The 18,918-nt window shown below is 41.8% G+C and overlaps 2 long non-coding RNA genes across 2 annotated transcripts in view; both read left to right on the top strand.

Moving 5' to 3' along the window:
- Positions 1-1,374: 1,374 nt before the first annotated feature.
- On the top strand, positions 1,375-10,038 carry LOC127007926 (uncharacterized). Its single transcript, XR_007760705.1, has 3 exons — positions 1,375-1,393; positions 8,345-8,756; positions 9,075-10,038. It is a non-coding gene; the product is annotated as an uncharacterized LOC127007926 (long non-coding RNA).
- A 2,996-nt stretch (positions 10,039-13,034) lies between these two features.
- The window catches only part of LOC127008024 (uncharacterized), a 6,905-nt gene continuing 1,021 nt past the window's right edge, over positions 13,035-18,918 (top strand). The window contains exons 1-2 of the long non-coding RNA XR_007760748.1: positions 13,035-13,139; positions 15,478-15,805. This is a non-coding gene — a long non-coding RNA (uncharacterized LOC127008024). The remainder of the gene's footprint in view (positions 13,140-15,477; positions 15,806-18,918) is intronic.

The following is an 18,918-nucleotide window of genomic DNA, read 5'->3' as shown; positions in this document are numbered from 1 at the left end:
CACCCACCTACTTACCTACCTGCCACCCTGACGTTACCTTCCTTCCCATATATTTACTTACCTGTGTATCTACCTACCTACTAACCTACCTACCTACTTACCAACCTACTTACCTACTTACCTGTGTACTTACGCGTCCCCTTGCTATCTTTGGTTGGGTCAGCGCCGTGTGACGAAATGCTAGGCGTCAGGAAAATATGCAGCTGTACCTAAGGCGATGACGCAATGCTGTGTGTGTGTGTGTGTGTGTGTGTGTGTGTGTGTGTGCGTGTGTGTGTGTGTGTGTAGTGTTTGTCATACGAGTTGATGACGTTGTTGTTGTCGCTGTTGTTGTTTTTGTTGTTTTTGTTGTTGAATTTATTGTTATTGTTGTTGTTGAATTTGTTTGTGTGTTTTCCTCGTTGTTTTTGTTGTTGTTGTTATTTTTGCCTTTCCATTTGCTTTCTTCCTTTCTACTACTTCATATTTTTGTTGTTGTTGTTGTTGTTCCTCCTCCTCCTCCTCCTCCTACTACTACTACTACTACTACTAACTACTACTACTACTACTACTACCACCACCACTACTATCACTACCATCATCACCATCATCACCATCATCACCATCATCCTCGTTGGGAGAAGAAAGCCACTGAGCCAGACCCAAGTTCGGCTAGGCACAAGAACTTGAACCAGGACTCACAGACTTTTTTTATTTACACAAAGAAAATAAATACTAAACACGTCTAATTTTCTCGATACCTGTCTTGCTTAGATGAGAATATGGAGGAGGAGGAGGAGGAGGAGGAGGATAAGAAGAAGAGGAAAATGAAAGAAAGAAGGGAAGGAATAGATATAGTAAAGAAAATAAGTACTTCGGAGGAGAAGGAGGAGGAGGAGGAGGAGAAAGAAAAAAAGAGTAAAAAAGGAGAAGAAAGGAGGTGAAAAAGGAGGAGGAGGAGGAGGAGGAGGAGGAGGAGGAGGAGGAGGAGGAGAAAGTTCAGGAGTAAAAAATGTGCAGTAGGAGGAGGAGGTAGAGAGAAAAGGGTGTAAAAAAAAGAGGAGGAGGAGGAGGAGGAGGAGGAGGAGGAAATAGCAGATCGTGGACAGACGCAAGTTTTTTTTCACGGCCGATAGGGAAAGTGTTTGTGCGTAGGAGGAGGAGGAGGAGGAGGAGGAGGAGGAGGAAATAGCAGATCGTGGAAAGACGCAAGTTTTTTTTTCACGGCCGATAGGGAAAGTGTTTGTGCGTAGGAGGAGGAGGAGGAGGAGGAGGAGGAGAAAGAGAGAGACCGAGAAAGAGAGGGAAAGAAAGAGAGAGAGAGCGTGGAGAAAGTTGCCCTCTTGGTTTGTATATAATGCCGCACCTCCTCCAAGGGGATGCTTAGTTGAAGGAGGAAGACGAGGAAGACATGGTGAGTGCCCTGCCCCGAGGAGGAAAAAGGAGGAGGAGGAGGAAGAGGAAAAGGATTAAAAGGAATACAGAGGACGAAAGGATACCGAGTGACCTTAACATCTTCGGCGAGGAGGAGGAGGAAAAAGAGGAAAAGGATTAAAAGGAATACAGAGGACGAAAGGATACCGAGTGACCTTAACATCTTCAGCGAGGAGGAGGAGGAAAAAGAGGAAAAGGATTAGAAGGAATACAGAGGACGAAAGTATACCGAGTGACCTTAACATCTTCAGCGAGGAGAAAGTGCAAGAAAAGGAATAGAAGGATTACGTGGAATACCAGGAATTGGAATGCGCAGGAATACACAGAACGAGAGGATACCGAGTGACCATAACATTTGCGGCGAGGAGGAAGAGGAGGAGGAAGAAGAAGACAAGGATTAAAAGGAACATCAGGAAGAGGACATACCAGGACTACGAAGGAAGAAGAGATATCAAGCAACCGTTTCCCTCTATAGCAAAGAATGGAAAAAAGGTGCCTTGGATTATTTTTCTGAAGAAGAGAAGAAGAGGAAGAAGGATTAAAAGAAGGAGGAGGAAGAGGACTATCCATGTAGGAAGAGACGGGAAGGACAGATACCAGCCACACACGAGACGAATGATAGGAGAAGACGGATTAAACAGGAGGAAAAGGACGATGACCTGAAACTCACAAACGCCAACATCATCCTTACTAACTTTGACACGGGACAAGGCGCATCTGATAAGCACCGTAACGTAAAATGAGAACAAGGTGAAACAGGAAGGAACAAGACACTGCACCATCCCACCACCTCTCACGCCAGCCTCCAAAGTGACAGGAAGAGTGGAGATATGTGGCCGTGTCCCCCCTATAAGAAGACGTGAAGGCAGAGGAGATAAAACGAACGCCTTGCCTCTAGTGGGAGAGAGAAAACCTTGATTATTGTGGAAAAATGGGAACTATGGACGTAAAACCTGTGCTTGTCTGGTGCTGAAAGGCTGTGTGTGGATTTTAAAAGTAAAGTGGTGTTCAATGTTTTTTTTTTTTTTTTTTTTTTTGGCTGTCTTGTTAATGTTTGACGATTCGTGACTTTAGAAGAAAAAAAGAGCTTAATTTCGTTCTTTCTTGTGAGGTGTTTGATTCTACTTCAGCTTTAATATGACGGAAAGTAGAAACACAACTTTTTTCCCGTTTATTTTCAATCCGTCGCTTATTGCTTCTTGTCATGGCGTGAGTGTAGAAAAATATACTTAATTTCGTTCTGTTTTCTACTTATTTAATTCTGCTTGAGGTTTACCATGACGAAGAGAAGGATTACAGCCACTTCTTCCTGTTCAGTGTTCACTCCTCTGGTTATTGCTTGTCATGGCGTGAGTGAAAAAAAGATGCTTCATTTCGTTCTGTTTAGTGGTAACTTGTTTAATTCTACTCGTCTTTACCATGACGAAGAGAAGGATTACAGCCACTTCTTCCCGGTCAGTGTTCGCTCCTCTGGTTATTGCTTGTCATGACGTGAGTGAAAAAAAAAACATGCTTCATTTCGTTGTTTTCTTCTTACTTGTTTAATTCTACTTGTCTTTACCATGACGAAGAGAAGAATTACAGCCACTTCTTCCCGGTCAGTGTTCGCTCCTCTGGTTATTGCTTGTCATGGCGTGAGTGAAAAAAAAAACATGCTTCATTTCGTTGTTTTCTTCTTACTTATTTAATTCTACTTGTCTTTACCATGACGAAGAGAAGAATTACAGCCACTTCTTCCCGGTCAGTGTTCGCTCCTCTGGTTATTGCTTGTCATGGCGTGAGTGAAAAAACATGCTTCATTTCGTTGTTTTCTTCTTACTTGTTTAATTCTACTTGTCTTTACCATGACGAATAGAAGAATTACAGCATTTTTTATTTTGCTCGTCGTGGCGTGAGTGAAGGCAAATCATGTTTATCAAGGTTCATATTCCAAGACCTACTCACGGTCTCTAAGGCGTCAAGTTTTTTCTTCGAGCACTCTGCCTTCCTGGAGAGAGAGAGAGGGCGTAACCTTTCCCACTTGCTTCAGTCTCTTCGTGCCATAGACTTGCAATGATGTTAAATACTTCCGTGCGTCTTCCTGGAGAGAGAACGTAATCTTACCCACCCGATCGAGACTTGAGACCCGATAAGACTTGCAATGATGTTAAATATTTTCGTGCGTCTTCCTGGAGAGAGAACGTAATCTTACCCACCCGACTGAGTCTCTTTTTCGAACTGTCTTACTTTCAGTGCTGTTTCTGGGCTTTAAGATATTCTCGTGCGTCTTCCTTGAGAGAAAAAGTAATCTAACCCACCCGATATTTTTTTTTTTAATCATCAGACTTGCAAAGCTGTTTCTGCGCTCTTAAATATTTTCCTGCGTCTTCTTGGAGAGAGAACGTAACCTTATCCACCCGCTTGAGTCTCATTTTCGAGCCACCAGCCATGCAAAGGTGTTTCTGGGCTCTTGGATAATTTCCTGTGTCTTCCTGGAGAGAGAGTCAGCTTACCCACCCGTCTCTGTCTCGCTTCGAACCATATGACTTGCAAAGGTATTTCAGTGCTTTAAAATATTTTCGTCTCCCCTTGTACATGATGACAAAAAACGGGGCCATGTCTACCCCCAAGGAGGTCAAGATGATGTACTGTTCAATCACGCCGGAGGATATGTTAAAGCCCAGTTGCTGCAGTCCCATCTTCGAACAACTCTCTAAAACATATTCATCCTCCTTGAACACGATGACAGAAAATGGGGTTACTTATATACCCCCAAGGAAGTAACGGTGATGTGCTCTTTGATCACGCTGGAGGACATGATCAAACCCACTCGCTTTGTTTTGCACTGAAGTTTACCAATCAAATTAATATCTTTTGTTCTTGTTTCAGGGACGTCATCAAGGTAAGCGTCGCCCCTCCCTCGAACAATAGCTTTAACAAGGTGTCTATGTTCCTCAAAACACTCTCGTTCCCCCTTTGACCATTGTAATATAAAGAAGGATGTCACGTTTTGAACTCCCAGAGAACGCACAATTATCTGTTTTGTCATGTCTCGTCGCTTTGTTATACTTTCGTTCCCCTTTCAACTCGATGACAAAAACTGGGCCGTGTGCTCCCAAAGAGGCCACAGAGATAGGGTGTTCGATCACGCGTGGCAACACGACACGCCCAGCTGCGAGCCTTTACCTTAACTTCCTGATACATTCGTTCCCTCTTCAACACGGGACAAAAACGAGATCAGAGTAGTATTGGCGGGGTCACAGGTTCTGACTGATCACGCTCAAGGATAACGGGTCCAGTTTAAAGGTTTTACTCTAGGACCTCAATGTAACGTCAGAGATATGTTCGTCTGCTCTTGGTGCCTTAAAAGACTTTGGTTGGTGTTGTAAGACGCTTTCGCTTCTCACTTCAGCTATTTCTAAAGATCAAAGAGGCGGTCAGTCGGGTTCAAATGAGTGTTTCTTCAGGTTCACGGTACAGAGGAATGGTCACACTACCACCAGGGGCATAAAACTACTCCTGGATATGCCCACAACTCCTACGAAAGCCTAGTCAGATATGTGTTCTTGGGAGGCGAAATCTCTTATAATACGATCTTTAATATCAAGGTTTTGCTGTGGTTTCTGATATTACGTTACCGAGACATGGTTCAAACAGCATCTCTAGGATATACTTTAACCCGGTAGCAGCGACGGGCCAAATTTGTGGCTTTACCGTGTAGCAGCGACGGGCCAAATTTTTGTCATGATAAAGACCCCCCAAAATAGATGATGCATAAACTGATCACAAATGCGTTGATTATATTATGGAATGGTGTGTGTGAGTGATGATTTTTTTTCATTAATTCGCTTAGAGGGGCCTTTAATTAAGAAACATGATCCCCGCAGCTACCGGGTTAAGAATAGACTAGAGTGTTTAAAGAGGCATTAAGTATTTTCTTTCGTCAATATGTACAAGTGTCGCAGTGTTTATGGATCCATCAATTAGTTCTATCATCAGCCTTTAGTGTTTAGAGAGAGATTTCACCGCTCCTTCCGTCAATATTCATTCGTATTACGTTGTTAAAAGAATCATAAATATATCTCTTACGCAATTTTGTGTTTATAGATACATCAAATAATCCTATCGTCAACAACCTAACTATAATACACTTAAATAATGGACATATCTGGCTGAAGACGTATTTACCGTTACTCTCGTCAACATTCAGATGCGCCACGTTGTTTAGAGAGTAACAAATATCTCCTAAATACACAAACATTAATTGGCGGTAGAAGGTCTAGCGAAACGTCTCTGTCATCAAAATACACGGAGCTTCAGTATTAACAGAGCCATTCAACACTTCACACGCCTCCGCTAACCCCTCCGCGACCCTCTGAGCAGCGGCACAAAGCGTGGGTGCTAACGTAAGGCCCTGAGGCACCCCAGCGGGAAGGGTCGTTCAGCCAGGCGGATACACACGTCTGCATGCATTACCTGCTCGACGTTCTTTGCTGTTAGAGGGTGTGTGGCACATCCCGGCGTGGCAACTTTCTCCTGAGCCGTGGGAGGAGGAGAAGGAGGAGAAGGAGGAGGAGGAGGAGGAGGAGGAGGACCGGTCGCGATTTCTTTTATGCAACTAGGATTTTGAGGAGACACTTTAGAAGATTATGAAAGGAAGGAATTTTGCGTCTGTCTGTCTGTCTGTCTGTTGCTGTTGTTGTCATATTAGCATTTGGTATTAGCATTAGTATTTGCATTAGTATTAGTATTGGTATTATTATTAGTATTAGTATTGGTGTTAGTATTAGTATTAGTATTGGTGTTAGTATTATTATTAATATTAGTATTAGTATTATTAATAGTATTGGTATTGGTATTAGTATTGGTATTCGTATTAGTATTGGTATTATTATTAGTATTAGTATTGGTGTTAGTATTAGTATTAGTATTGGTGTTAGTATTATTATTAATATTAGTATTAGTATTATTAATAGTATTGGTATTGGTATTAGTATTGGTATTCGTATTAGTATTGGTATTAGTAATAGTATTCTTATTGGTATTAGTATTAGTATTCATATTAGCATTGGTATTACTATTAGTATTCTCATTGGTATTAGTAGCCATATTAGTATTGGTATTAGTAGTAGCAGTAGTATGAGTAGTGTAGTAGAAGTAGCAGTAGAAATAGTAGCAATGGTAGTCAGTCAGTCAATCAGTCAGCCAGTCAACCAGTCAGCCGGTCAGTCAGCCATCCAGATGTTCAGCCGGGCAGCCGTGCATTCAGTTAGTCAGTCAGTTAGTTTAGTTGTTGCCTTAATTAAATTGTGTTGGTTCATATTCAACTGTACAGCATTAAATAGAAGGAGCAGTTTTTGTTGCTCTGATTATTATTACATAATTATTTATTTATTTAGTAGTAGTAGTAGTAGTAGTAGTAGTAGTTATAGTAGTAGTAGTAGTAGTAGTAGTAGTAGTAGTAGTAGTTATAGTAGTAGTAGTAGTAGTAGTAGTAGTAGTAGTAGTAGGCTAATAGTAGTAGTAGTAGTAGTTGTAGTAGTAGTAGCAGTAGTAGTTATAGTAGTAGTAGTAGTAGTAGTAGTAGTAGTAATAGTAACAGTAGTAGTAGTTGTAGTAGTAGTAGTGGTAGTAGTAGCAGTAGTAATAGTAGTAGTAGTAGGAGCAGAATAACAGCGGCAGTAATAGAGTAGTACTACATTGCACATACCGTTTTCTTTTCTGCTGCTACTGGAATCTTGTCACCGCGTCAATATCACCTCAGGAAAATAATACAAGCAACGTTCAAGTGTGTCGTTGGAGCCTTTCCCTGGGCGGGGCTAATGACCTAATGACAATATTCCACTCGTGTTGCACCGACGCATTGCATAGCACACTTGTATTGCAGCGGCGTCTAACACTTGGCGGGGCGAGGAGGGCGAGGAGGGTGTTGGAGCCAATGACTGGGCGCTGGTTTGGTCAGTCGGGGGAGAAAATGTGAAGTGTTGCAAGGAGGTATTTTTGGCTCCGTGTGGGGTGATCAGTATGGGGGGGGGGGGGGAGGGGGCAGGTGTGTGATTGTGAGAGGGGGTAGGAGGTTGGATATGTGTGTGTGTGTGTGGGAAGGGAGGGGATTCAGGTGTGTGTGTGTGTGTGTGTGTGTGTGTGTGTGTGTGTGTGTGTGTGTGTGTGTGTGTGTGTTATATATGCTTGATTGTTCGATTACTTTATTATTATTGTATTTATTTGTTTATTTATTTTTAATTTTTTATCTATTTTTTTGTTTGTTTACTAAAGTCTGCCCACTATATTTAGCTTCCAAAGGTTACTCGTAGTTGTGTATATAAAAAAAAAAAGCGTCAGTAGTATTGGTAGTTGTTTTAGTGTGAAGGTTGTTAGTAAAAGTAAAAGTAGAATTGATAAGAGTAGGGTTAGTATTTGTTGAAGTATTTTTAGGGTACGTGATAGTATATGGAAATGTCAGTAGTAGTATCAAAAAGTATTTATAAGTAGTAGTATAAGTAGTATAGATGTTATCGCATGTTTGAAGATTAACTTTAATTTTCACACCTCCTCTGCCTCCTTTTCACTTTTCCTTCCCTTTTTTCCTTCCCTATTCTCCCCTTCTCATTTTTCATCTCTTGTTTTTTCTTTCTTCTCTTAACCTTCTTTCCTTTTCGCTTTCCCTTACCTCTTCCATACTAACTGGTTTCCTTCTTGTCACTTTTCCTTCTTTCTTTCCTTTTCCTCATTCCCTCTTTCCCCTTCTTCCCTTCTTCTCATTTTCCTCCATGTCTATCCTCTTGTCATCTTCTCTTCCTCTCTTATCTTTTTCCCTTGTCACCTTCCTACCTCTCATCTTGTCTCCTTTTTCTTTCCCTTTTCTTCTCACCTTCCTTCTCTCCTTTTCTCTTCTTCCCTTCTCACCATCTTCCTTTCCTCGCTACTTCCTTCCTTTCCTCCCTCTATACAGCGGGGGCACGCACTACTACTACTGCTGTTGGTGGCCGCGTCGGTGTTAAGGCCAGCAAGCCCCCGGCCGTTCTTCTTCGACAAATACATCTTCAAGGGAAAGAGCTTCGGATTCGGCCACCCCTATCCTGTCTACGTCCCTGTTCACGTGCCTATCCACCACAAGCACGTCGTCCACTACGTTCACCACGGCAAGGGCACCAGCAGCTACTCCGAAGGGCACAGTAGTGGAGGATATGGTGGAGGAGGGTTTAGTGGAGGCGGTGGATACGGCGGCGGCGGCGGGGGATACGGCGGCGGCAGCGGGGGATACGGCGGCGGCGTCGGTGGTGGATATGGCGGGATCAGCTTCGGAGGTACTGGATTTGGCGGTGGGCATGGAGGTGGTGGTCTGTATGGTGGTGGTTATGGAGGTAGGTTATGTGATGGTTGAGTGTGTGTGTGTGTGGGGGGGGGGGGGTTGCGTGTGTGTGTGTGTCTAAGTGGGGAGTGTATGTGTGTGTGTGTTTCTGTTTGTTCCCATATGTGTGAATCTTAGTCTGTCTCTGTCTGTCTCTGTTCACGTCACTCTTCATATCTGTGTTTCTATATCTGCGTCTTTCTTTCTCCATTTAACTTTTGTTTCTTTGTCTATATTGATGAAAACTTAAAACCTTCTAATGATAATAATAATGATATTTTATTAGTTTGAATTTCTCTAATACTCATTCTTTTATCTCCCTTTTTTCCAGGTCACAAATAAAACAAAGAAAAAATGCAGGATTATAAACAGAGGAAACTACGTTCCTATAGACTCCGAGAGGCCATGGAGTTTATAGTTCCGTTGTTGCAGGTTACAACTAAAAAAAATATAGAATAAGTGCAACAAAACAAGTGCCCTTATTCTTGGCCGCTTCTCACTGTCATGACAAATACTTCCAAAGGTCATAAAGAAGATTTGTCGGGTCCTCATGAGTGTGTATCACGTTCATGGTCCAGAAGCCTTGCCAAACTATCACTATGCTCATGAAACTATGCATGGAAATACTAACAACTTCTACCTAAGTCTTATCAAATCTTGGTGTGTAAGCCCCGAGGTTTTTTTTTTAATATGGGCCACAATGTACATTCTTTCCTTTCCTCTTTCCCTTTCCTCTTCCATACTAAGTGGCTTCCTTCTTGCCACTTTTCCTTCTTTCTTTCCTTTTCTTCATTCCCTCTTTCCCCTCCTTCCCTTCTTCTCATTTTCCTCCATGTCTATCTTCTTGTCACATTCTCTTCCTTTCTCCTCTCCCACCATTCTCTTAGTTATTGTTATAGTTGTTTGTGTGAGATTGTATATACATTGTTAATACTGTGTCATACATGGGTTACCTGTCTATTGCATTATATTACTGTTAAGTACAACCGTTGTAAAATACGTAATCTTCTGTTTGTTAAAGTTAGCACCAGTGTTAGTTTGTTAGTTAGTTAGTTTGTTTGTTATTTAGTTTGTTATTCACTTAGTTATTTGATTAGTTAGTTAGTGTGTGTTTGTGTGTGTTCATCTGCTGTTTGTTTAAGTTTGTATCTGTGGAGATAGTTAGTTAGTTAGTTAGTTAGTTATTCAGTTGGTTAATTAGATAAGTGTGTGTGTGTGTGTGTGTGTGTGTGTGTCTCATATAACCGCTGCATTTTGATCACTGTTACCTGGTCAAATAAAGGTGCCGTATTTTTTGTCTAATATATTTTCTCCTCGAAGGTACACTAACGCCCCACTTGAATAAATCTTGTTTGCTCCCTTTCTCTTTCACTTGTTTTCATCATAGCAATTGTCTTCCTGAGATTTTTTGACCTGAATGCGATGATACCGGTTGTGGCTTTGGTGGGGGGGGGGGGGGGGGGAGCCGGCACACACAAACATACAGGTCAATGATGCGGGCTAACCAGTAGAGGCAAACAGACACCTTTCTCACACGGCTTACCTGGCCACCTTCCTCGCCCTCAATTTACCTGCCTGATTCTTGCTTCTTTTCCCTCACATTCCTCCTTTTACCTCAGCCTCGATCTCCTCCTCCTCCTCCTTTTCATAATCCTGATTCTCCTCTTCATTTTTCTCTTCTTCCACCTTCCTCTTCTCCTTTTCATACGCCTTCTTCTCCTTCTTCTCTTCACTCTTTTCTTCTCTTTCTCCTTTCCTTCTCCTTTTCATAATCCTAAATCCTCTCTTCATTTTTCTCTTCTTCCATCTTCCTCTTCTCCTTTTCAAACTCCTTCTCCTTCTTCTCCTCACTCTTTTCTTCTCTTTCTCCTTCTACTTCTTCTTTTCCTTCTTCGTTTCCTCCTCCTCCTCCTAATCCTTCTTCTCCCTTTCATTCTCCTCTTCTTCCTTCTTCTCTTTCTCCTTCCTCTTCTCCTTTTCATTTTCGTCTTCTTCCTCCTTTCTTATTTTCCTCTCCATCTCTTCCACCTCCTTGCTTTTTCTCCCTCCTTCTCCTCCTCCTCCTTCTCTCCCTATTCCTTCTCCCCCTTCCCCTCCTCCTCAACCACACGTTTTTCTTCTTCTCCAATCCTCAATATATTCAATTTCCAATATAATGTTCCTTTCCTATCTTAAGTATCGGCTGTGGACAGGTTCAAGTTTTTCTTTTCAATCCTTTTAAAATCTTTCTCCTCGGTGCAGTATGTCAGAACTTAATAATGATAGGAAAAAAAGAACTAAGAGAAATAAAAGGGAAAGAGAAAACCGAATGTAAATGAAGAGGGAAATAGATTTGCGGAAGAGGATGAAAGGAAAACAAGAATAAAGAAAAAATAAGGGAATGAGAAAGGGAAAAAGAGGAGAGTAATTTAGAGGAAGGAAGAGGCGGAGGAGAGGAACATAAGGAAGTGGAAGTAGAAGGAAGATAACGAAGACGATGATAAGTAAATAAAAATAGAGGAAGAAGAAATAAAGAGAGTAAGAGAGAGAAATGGAGAGGTGGGCGGAGGTGAACGTGCTTGACTTACTTTTTTTTTCCTTTTCATTATTTTTTTATCTTCTATTATAATGAGGTAAAAGCTATTCGTTAAAAAGGGAATAGGCCATTTAACTTGAGGTATACGCCGACCTCCTGCCCTTACCATCCCAGCCTCCTCCTCCTCCTCCTCCTCCTCCTCCCGTCTGCTCTTTTTGTTTTGTCTTCTTCCTTTGCTTCCTCCTTTTACCACTTGCCCCCCCCCCTCCTCCTCCTCCTCCTCCATCGCCTTTTACTTCCTGTCTTCCTGTCTGTCTTCTTTTTCCTTCCTCCAACCTGGTTATCTTCTGCCTCAGTGACCTCTTGTTCTCCTTTCTCCTCTTACCTCCTCCTCCTCCTCCTCCTCCTCCTCCTCCTCCCTCCGTATCATATGTCAGTCAATCATTTTTCGCCCTGATTTGTCTAACCTTTTATTTGATTTTCTTCCTCTGATTATTTTCATCACCTTATTATCGTATTTTTCATCTTCCTCTTGCTTCCACTGTCCTATTTTCTTCTTTTCTCCTTTATAATATCTTTCTTCTTTTTTTCTTCTTCACTCATTTATTTTTCTTCTCATTGCTTTTCCCCCTTTCTGTCCCTCTTCATTGTTTGGGTTTTTTTCTCTTTTTCTTGTATTTCTTTGTTTCTTTCTCTCTTATTGGTAATTTCCTACTTTTTCTCCTTTTTTTCCTTTTCTTGTTTTCATATTTTCCCATTATCATTTTTTTTTTCATTTCTATACCATCCTCAGTTTCTGCTTTACCCCGTCTTTTTTTTTCGTCTTCTTTTACATCCCTATCCTTGTTAACCCGCATATCAATTTTTTTTTTTTTTTTTTTTAGTTTTTCTCTTCATTAATTTCTCCACTTTTTATTCTCTTTTGTATACTTCCTCTCCTCTTCATATCTTCCACCTTTCGTTTCTCTTTTAATTTATTTTCTGATCTTATAATTTTTTCTACCTTCCTTCTTTTTGATTCTTCCTCTTTTCACTCCTTTATTTCCTTTACCTCTCATCCTATTTTATATACTTCCTTTCGTCTTCTTCCAACCTTTCTTCCTCTTTCAATTTATTTACTTATCTTTTTATTTCTTCTACCTTTCCTTCTCTTACTTATTTCTTTATTTTATTTTTCCATCTCTTCTTCTCTTTCTTTCCTTCATTTTCCTAACATTTTCTCCCTTTCCTATTTCCTTTTATTACTCTTTCCGTTATTCAATCTTTTTGCCTCCACCTCCTTCTTTCCTTCTCTCCTTTCTTTCCCTACCTTCATATTTATTCCTTTCTCCCTCTTATTTTTTTTGTATCTTCCTTTTCTTCGACATCATTCCTTCCTTCTCTTCTCTCCTTCCTTTCGCTTCCTTCACTTCTGTTCCTTTCTCCCTCTTTTTTTTATCATCTATTTCATCGACGTCATTCTGGGTAGGTGGAGTCTCTGGGGACGATCACCTCCACCTCCACCACCACCACCTCCACCACCACCACCACCACATTTACCATCACCAGTAATACCCTTCACCACCACCACCACCACTACCCCTACCACCACCACCACTACCACCACCACCACGACTACCCCGAACACCACCACCACTACCACCACCACCACCACCACTGCTACTATCACCACCACTTCTATTTTGAGGCTGGTGTGTGTGTGTGTGTGTGTGTGTGTGTGTGTGTGTGTGTGTGTGTGTGTTCTAGTTTTGGGGGTGAATGTACACTCTTTTTGTATACACGTGTGCGTTTGTGTGTACGTGTTCAAGTGTATATATAAGAAGGCGGGGTGTGGAGTTTTCAGATCAGTCTTCGAATCCTCAGCTCAACCAAAACACGATGGTGAGTGAGACTGGACTACTCTTTGTTTCTATCTCTATCTCTCTATCTATCTATCTGTCTATCAATCTATCTATCTATCTGTTTATATTTATCTACCTACCTCTTATTTAATATATCTGCCTCCGACTTTATATCCTTTCTGTATTTTTTTCTTCTATTTTCAGTCTTTTCTTGATTTTTTTTTTTAGTTTCCTTTTTGTCTGACCGATCAATTTCTCTCGCTCTTCCTCTCTTATTCAACTTATTTGCCTCTCATTTTACTTTCTCTTCTTCTGTTTTTCTTCAGTTTCAGTCTTCTCATAACTGTATGTACCTAAAGATATATAGCGTAACCACCTTGATTGTATATATGACTTATTTTGACGGAACTGAATTATGAGGGTTTTTTCCAGTTATTCTTTTTCAACAATCAGTGTATCCTTGTTTTTTTTCATATATAAAATCTCATCTGTGTGTAAATTCACCGTAGGCAACATATTCACTCTCACCAGCTTCATTTTCTTTCCTTCAATTCCTAACATTCACACTTTTCATCACAACATCTTACATTACGTTATTATTACCGGCGATAGGGGACTCTCTTATTAGCGCCGATATATTACCATCTATCAATTTGCGTCAACGTCGGACCTGCAACCCTACTCGTTAAATACCCTCGGCCAGTAAGTTATCCTCCGCAGTCACTCCCTTTCAACCTTTACGCTTCCAGACTCATTATCCTAAACGCTACTCGTCTCGTACTTGTTGCCGGGTAGCGCAGCGAGGGATGGAAGGGTCACCTGGATATTTGATGGGGTGAGGGATGGGGAAGGAAGGGCAGGTGTGGGGGTCTCACCTTCTGGGGTCAGGTCAGTGTTAGTGTTGTCTGTGTAAGCGGGAAGTCGAAGGTCAGTTGTTAGATAGATAGATAGATAGATAGTTGGTTAGATCGATATATATAGAGAGGGAGGTGGATGGATAGAGAGAGAGAGAGAGATTGAAAGAGGAAGGAGACCAACTATGGGTAAGAGAAAAAGAGAGAGAAAGCAGGAAGGGGAATGGGTGGTGAGTGGGGAAAGAGAAAGAGGAGAGTCGGGGAAGAGGGGAAAAGAGGAGGATCATAAAGAGTGGGAAACAGGTTGACAGGGAGCATGGTGTGGGAGAGGGGCAGGGTATGTTTGGGTGAGAGGGCGAAATGCAAATCGGACGACATTATCAGGCGGGTGTGAACACTGCTGAATATATAGTGCTGAGGGGGCGCGCCAAGTGACTTTCTAACGTTACTTTCACTATCAATCCTCACCTTCGACATATTTCACGATCACCACCACAACCACAACCATTACACTAACCAACATCACCATTACACTAACCACCACCACCACCACCACTCACGCCTACACCACTAATTTGACCATTCCATAATCTACCAAAATCATTACCTCTACCACCACCACCACAACCATCACCACCACCATTACACTAACCAACACCACCACTACCACTCACGCCCACATCACTGCTTCGACCATTCCATAATCTACCAAAATCATTACCTCTACCACCACCACCACAACCACCACCACCACCACCACTAATTTGACCATTCCATAATCTACCAACATCATTACTCCTACCTCCACCATCACCACCAGGATCACTATCATCATCACCCTAGTTTTGTAAGGTCTTTGAAGTACTTTTGTAGCAGGTGAACTGACTCCTCAATTCTCTCTTCCCTCTTGCCTCCCTGTCTTTCTTCTTCTCCTCCTCTTGCTCTTCTCTTTTATACAACCCCTTCGTCTTCCTTCTCCTTTGTTCCCCATTGTCTCTTTTTCCCCTCTTCCTCCTTAAATAACTTCTTTTAACCCACTCTTCTTCCTCCTCCTCCTCCCCTGTCTTCCTTTACTTTTATATTCACAAACATTTCTCTCTCAATCTATGTAACCACCCTCGGCAATTCCTTCACCTCTTCCTTCCTTCCTTCCTTCCTTCCTTCCTTCCTACACCACAACTCTTCCTTCCTCTTCTCTTTTTACCTCACCTCTGTCACCCTCCATTTTACCTTCTTTCTCTTCCTCTTCCTCCTCCTCCTTCACACATCTCCTTTCCTCCTACACCACAACTCCTCCTTCCTCTTCTCTTTTTACGTCACCTCTTTCAACCTTTTATTTTACCTTCTTTCTCCTCCTCTTCCTCCTCTACAATTACCCTCCTCTTTCTCACTCCATCGTTTTCTTCCTCTATAACTTCCCTCCTCTTTCTCACTCCATCGTCTTCCTCCTCTTCAACTACCCTCCTCTTTCTCACTCCATCGTCTTCCTCCTCCTCCTCCTCCTCCTCCTCCTACTCCTCGCAGCGCGCCACAACCATCCTCCTCATGGTCCTGCTGGTGGTCGGGGTCGCCTTGGCCGCACCAGGCAAGGGTAAGGGCGGTTACGGTGGCGGCTACGGAGGGCGTATCCACCATATCTACGTGCCCGTCCCGCATTACTACCCCGTCTACCATCATAGCTATGGCGGCTATGGTGGCGGCCATGGTGGAGGCTATGGTGGCGGCTATGGTGGTGGATATGGGGGCGGCTATGGTGGTGGATATGGGGGCGGCCATGGCATCAGCTACGGCGGCTATGGTGGTGGCTATGGTGGTGGCTATGGCGGTGGCTACGGTGGTGGCTATTGGTAAGGTAAGGATGGGTATGGTTTGTTTGTTGTTTTTGTTTTTGTTGTTGTTTGTTGTTGTTGTTTTCTTTGTATTTTTTTTTTCTTCTTTTTTTCGTCTTTTTTTTCTTCTTTTTCTTGTTCTTGTTATTAATTCTGCTTTTACTACTACTACTACTACTGTTACACACAAAATAATTATAGAAGCAGATAAACAAGAAAATAAACAACCAAGAAAATAGGAACTAGGAGAGAGAGAGAGAGAGAGAGAGAGAGAGAGAGAGGTCATTGAACTCTCTGTGTGACCCCCCCTCTTTCTCACCTGACCTTACCTTCATATACACCTGCCGCTCCAACACTAATGACTCAGCGCAGGTGGAGAGCGGGCAATTATCTCTTCCTTTTGCTTTCCTTCCCTTCGACTACCTTCGTCCGTTGAGGCAAGAGGTGAGTCGGGGGTCGAATTACTTCCTTCTGTTGCATTGGTCTCTCTCTCTCTCTCTCTCTCTCTCTCTCTCTCTCTCTCTCTCTCTCTCTCTCTCTCTCTCTCTCTCTCTCTCTCTCTCTCTCTCTCTCTCTCTCTCTCTCTCTCTCTCTCTCTCTCTCTCTCTCTCTCTCTCTCTCTCTCTCTCTCTCTCTCTCTCTCTCTCTTGCTTACTATTCTTTCTTTATCATTACCCTCAATTACTTACTTTATTACTATTGGTGTGTGGTTGTCATTTTTTTTCTCTCTCTCTCTCTCTCTCTCTCTCTCTCTCTCTCTCTCTCTCTCTCTCTCTCTCTCTCTCTCTCTCTCTCTCTCTCTCTCTCTCTCTCTCTCTCTCTCTCTCTCTCTCTCTCTCTCTCTCTCTCTCTCTCTCTCTCTCTCTCTCTCTCTCTCTCTCTCTCTCTCTCTCTCTCTCTCTCTCTCTATCTATTTACATTGTTTTATCTATTATTATTATTATTATTATTATTATTATTATTATTATTATTATTATTATTATTATTATTATTACAAATTCACGAGTTAATTAAATAAAATAAATCAATTAAGTTTCAATGTCAATTCATCACTCGGAGCCATTTGTCACGGCAGCCACTATAAATAAAATTCGCCAGCGCCATTAACGGGCTGGGGCCCCTCCGCGAGTCCTTTAAAAACTGCCATTTATATATTTCAATCGTTATATAAATACTTACCGATAAAGTTCAGACATTTTTATTTATTTATTTATTTGTAATTTGTTTTCTTCTCTTCTTCTTTTTTGTCTGCTCTTTTTCGGCGTCATTATTATTATTATTATTATTATTATTATTATTATTATTATTATTATTATTATTATTATTATTATTATTATTATTATTATTTCTTCATTATTTCACTAGTCAAGATTTCTGTAGCTTCTTTTCTTCTACTGTATTTTTTCCTTTCATTCCCGCTCACCACGTCTCCATCGCAGGCCAGAAAAAAACGTTTACTACTCCACTTTTACTTTTACTTTTCACTTCACTCACAAGTAGTAATAAAAGCGAGGGAGGAAAAGAGTGACGGAAAAAAGTAGCGCGGAAAAAATACCAGTTATACCTTTTTCCGCGGGGCAGTTTTTTCCCCTTCTTGCTTTCGTCCACCCTTCATTTATAGATTCTCTCTCTCTCTCTCGCTCTCTCTCTCTCTCTCTCTCTCTCTCTCTCTCTCTCTCTCTCTCTCTCTCTCTCTCTCTCTCTCTCTCTCTCTCTCTCTCTCTCTCTCTCAGCAAAAAATAAAGTGCTTAGTAATGCAGAATAAAGAAGGCGTCTCTCTCTCTCTCTCTCTCTCTCTCTCTCTCTCTCTCTCTCTCTCTCTCTCTCTCTCTCTCTCTCTCTCTCTCTCTCTCTCTCGGCAAAAAATAATGTGCTTAGTAATGCAGAATAATGAAGGCGTATCTCTCTCTCTCTCTCTCTCTCTCTCTCTCTCTCTCTCTCTCTCTCTCTCTCTCTCTCTCTCTCTCTCTCTCTCTCTCTCTCTCTCTCTCTCTCTCTCTCTCTCTCTCTCTCTCTCTCTCTCTCTCTTATCTTATCTCTCCTCCCCTTCCGTGTTAATTTCTCCCTATTCTTCTTCCTTCCCTTCCCTTTCCCTCCCTTCCTTTCTCCTCCTCCCCTTCCCACCATTCTTTCCACCATACTTTTATCGACTCTAATCTCCCACGGCTCCTCCTCCTCCTCCTCCTCCTCCTCTTCGTTATCTGTGTCCATCGGCGTAACTTAACAATACGGATCATTCACGCGCGTTGGGCAAGTAACACACACACACACACACACACACACACACACACACACACACACACTCACAGGGAGGGAGAGAGGAGGGAGAGGCAAATAAAAAATGGCATAACAGGTTCCTTTTAGCTCCCCTCCTCCTCCTCCTCCTCCTCCTCCTCCTCCTCCTCCTCCTCCTCCTCCTCCTCCTTCTCCTCCTCCTTCTCCACCGGTTCTACATTTTACTCGCAGGTTTCCACTTTCACTTTCATTCGAACTTCAACACTCACGATCAGCCTACTTGTGTGTGTGTGTGTGTGTGTGTGTGTGTGTGTGTGTGTGTGTGTGTGTGTGTGTGTGTGTGTGTGAAAGAAAAAAAAGTTTGTTGATAAGGGATATTTTTCTTCTTTTTTCTCTCTTCTACTGTTCATTTGTTTTTTTGTTTTTTCTTCTTCCTTATTCCTTTCTTATTATAGTTCTGTTTTTTATTGTTTTTGTTCCTATTCTTCTCTTGTTTTTCTTTTTCTTTTTCTTCCTCTTTTCTTCTTGTTTTCTTATTTTCTTGTTCCTTTCTTTTCCTTTTCTTTTCCTTCTTCTTCTTCTTGTTCTTCTACTTCATCATCTCCTCCTCCTCCTTCTCCTCCTCCTCCTCCTCCTCCTCCTCCTCCTCTCTATCTTGACTACTTGTTTGAGTGTCCCCTTTAAGCCGTGGCGATGTACCGTTTTCTTTTATGGTCTTGTGTCTCAATTTGTCTTTCTCATTATGTTCGTTTAAGGGCTTTTCGACACCCGTTACTTTCCTGTTTTATGAGTGAGGTTTTTATTTGATTATTTATTTTCGAGTGTGTTTAAAGATTTCTCTATTATTGTTGTGTTGGCTATTACTCATTATTTTTTATTATGTTTTTTTTTTTTTTTTTTG

The sequence above is a fragment of the Eriocheir sinensis genome, chromosome 36, assembly GCF_024679095.1.
Source record: "Eriocheir sinensis breed Jianghai 21 chromosome 36, ASM2467909v1, whole genome shotgun sequence".
NCBI classification, from domain to species: domain Eukaryota; kingdom Metazoa; phylum Arthropoda; class Malacostraca; order Decapoda; family Varunidae; genus Eriocheir; species Eriocheir sinensis.
Note: the sequence above shows the minus strand (reverse complement) of the source record. Positions and strands in the feature narration are given on the sequence as shown.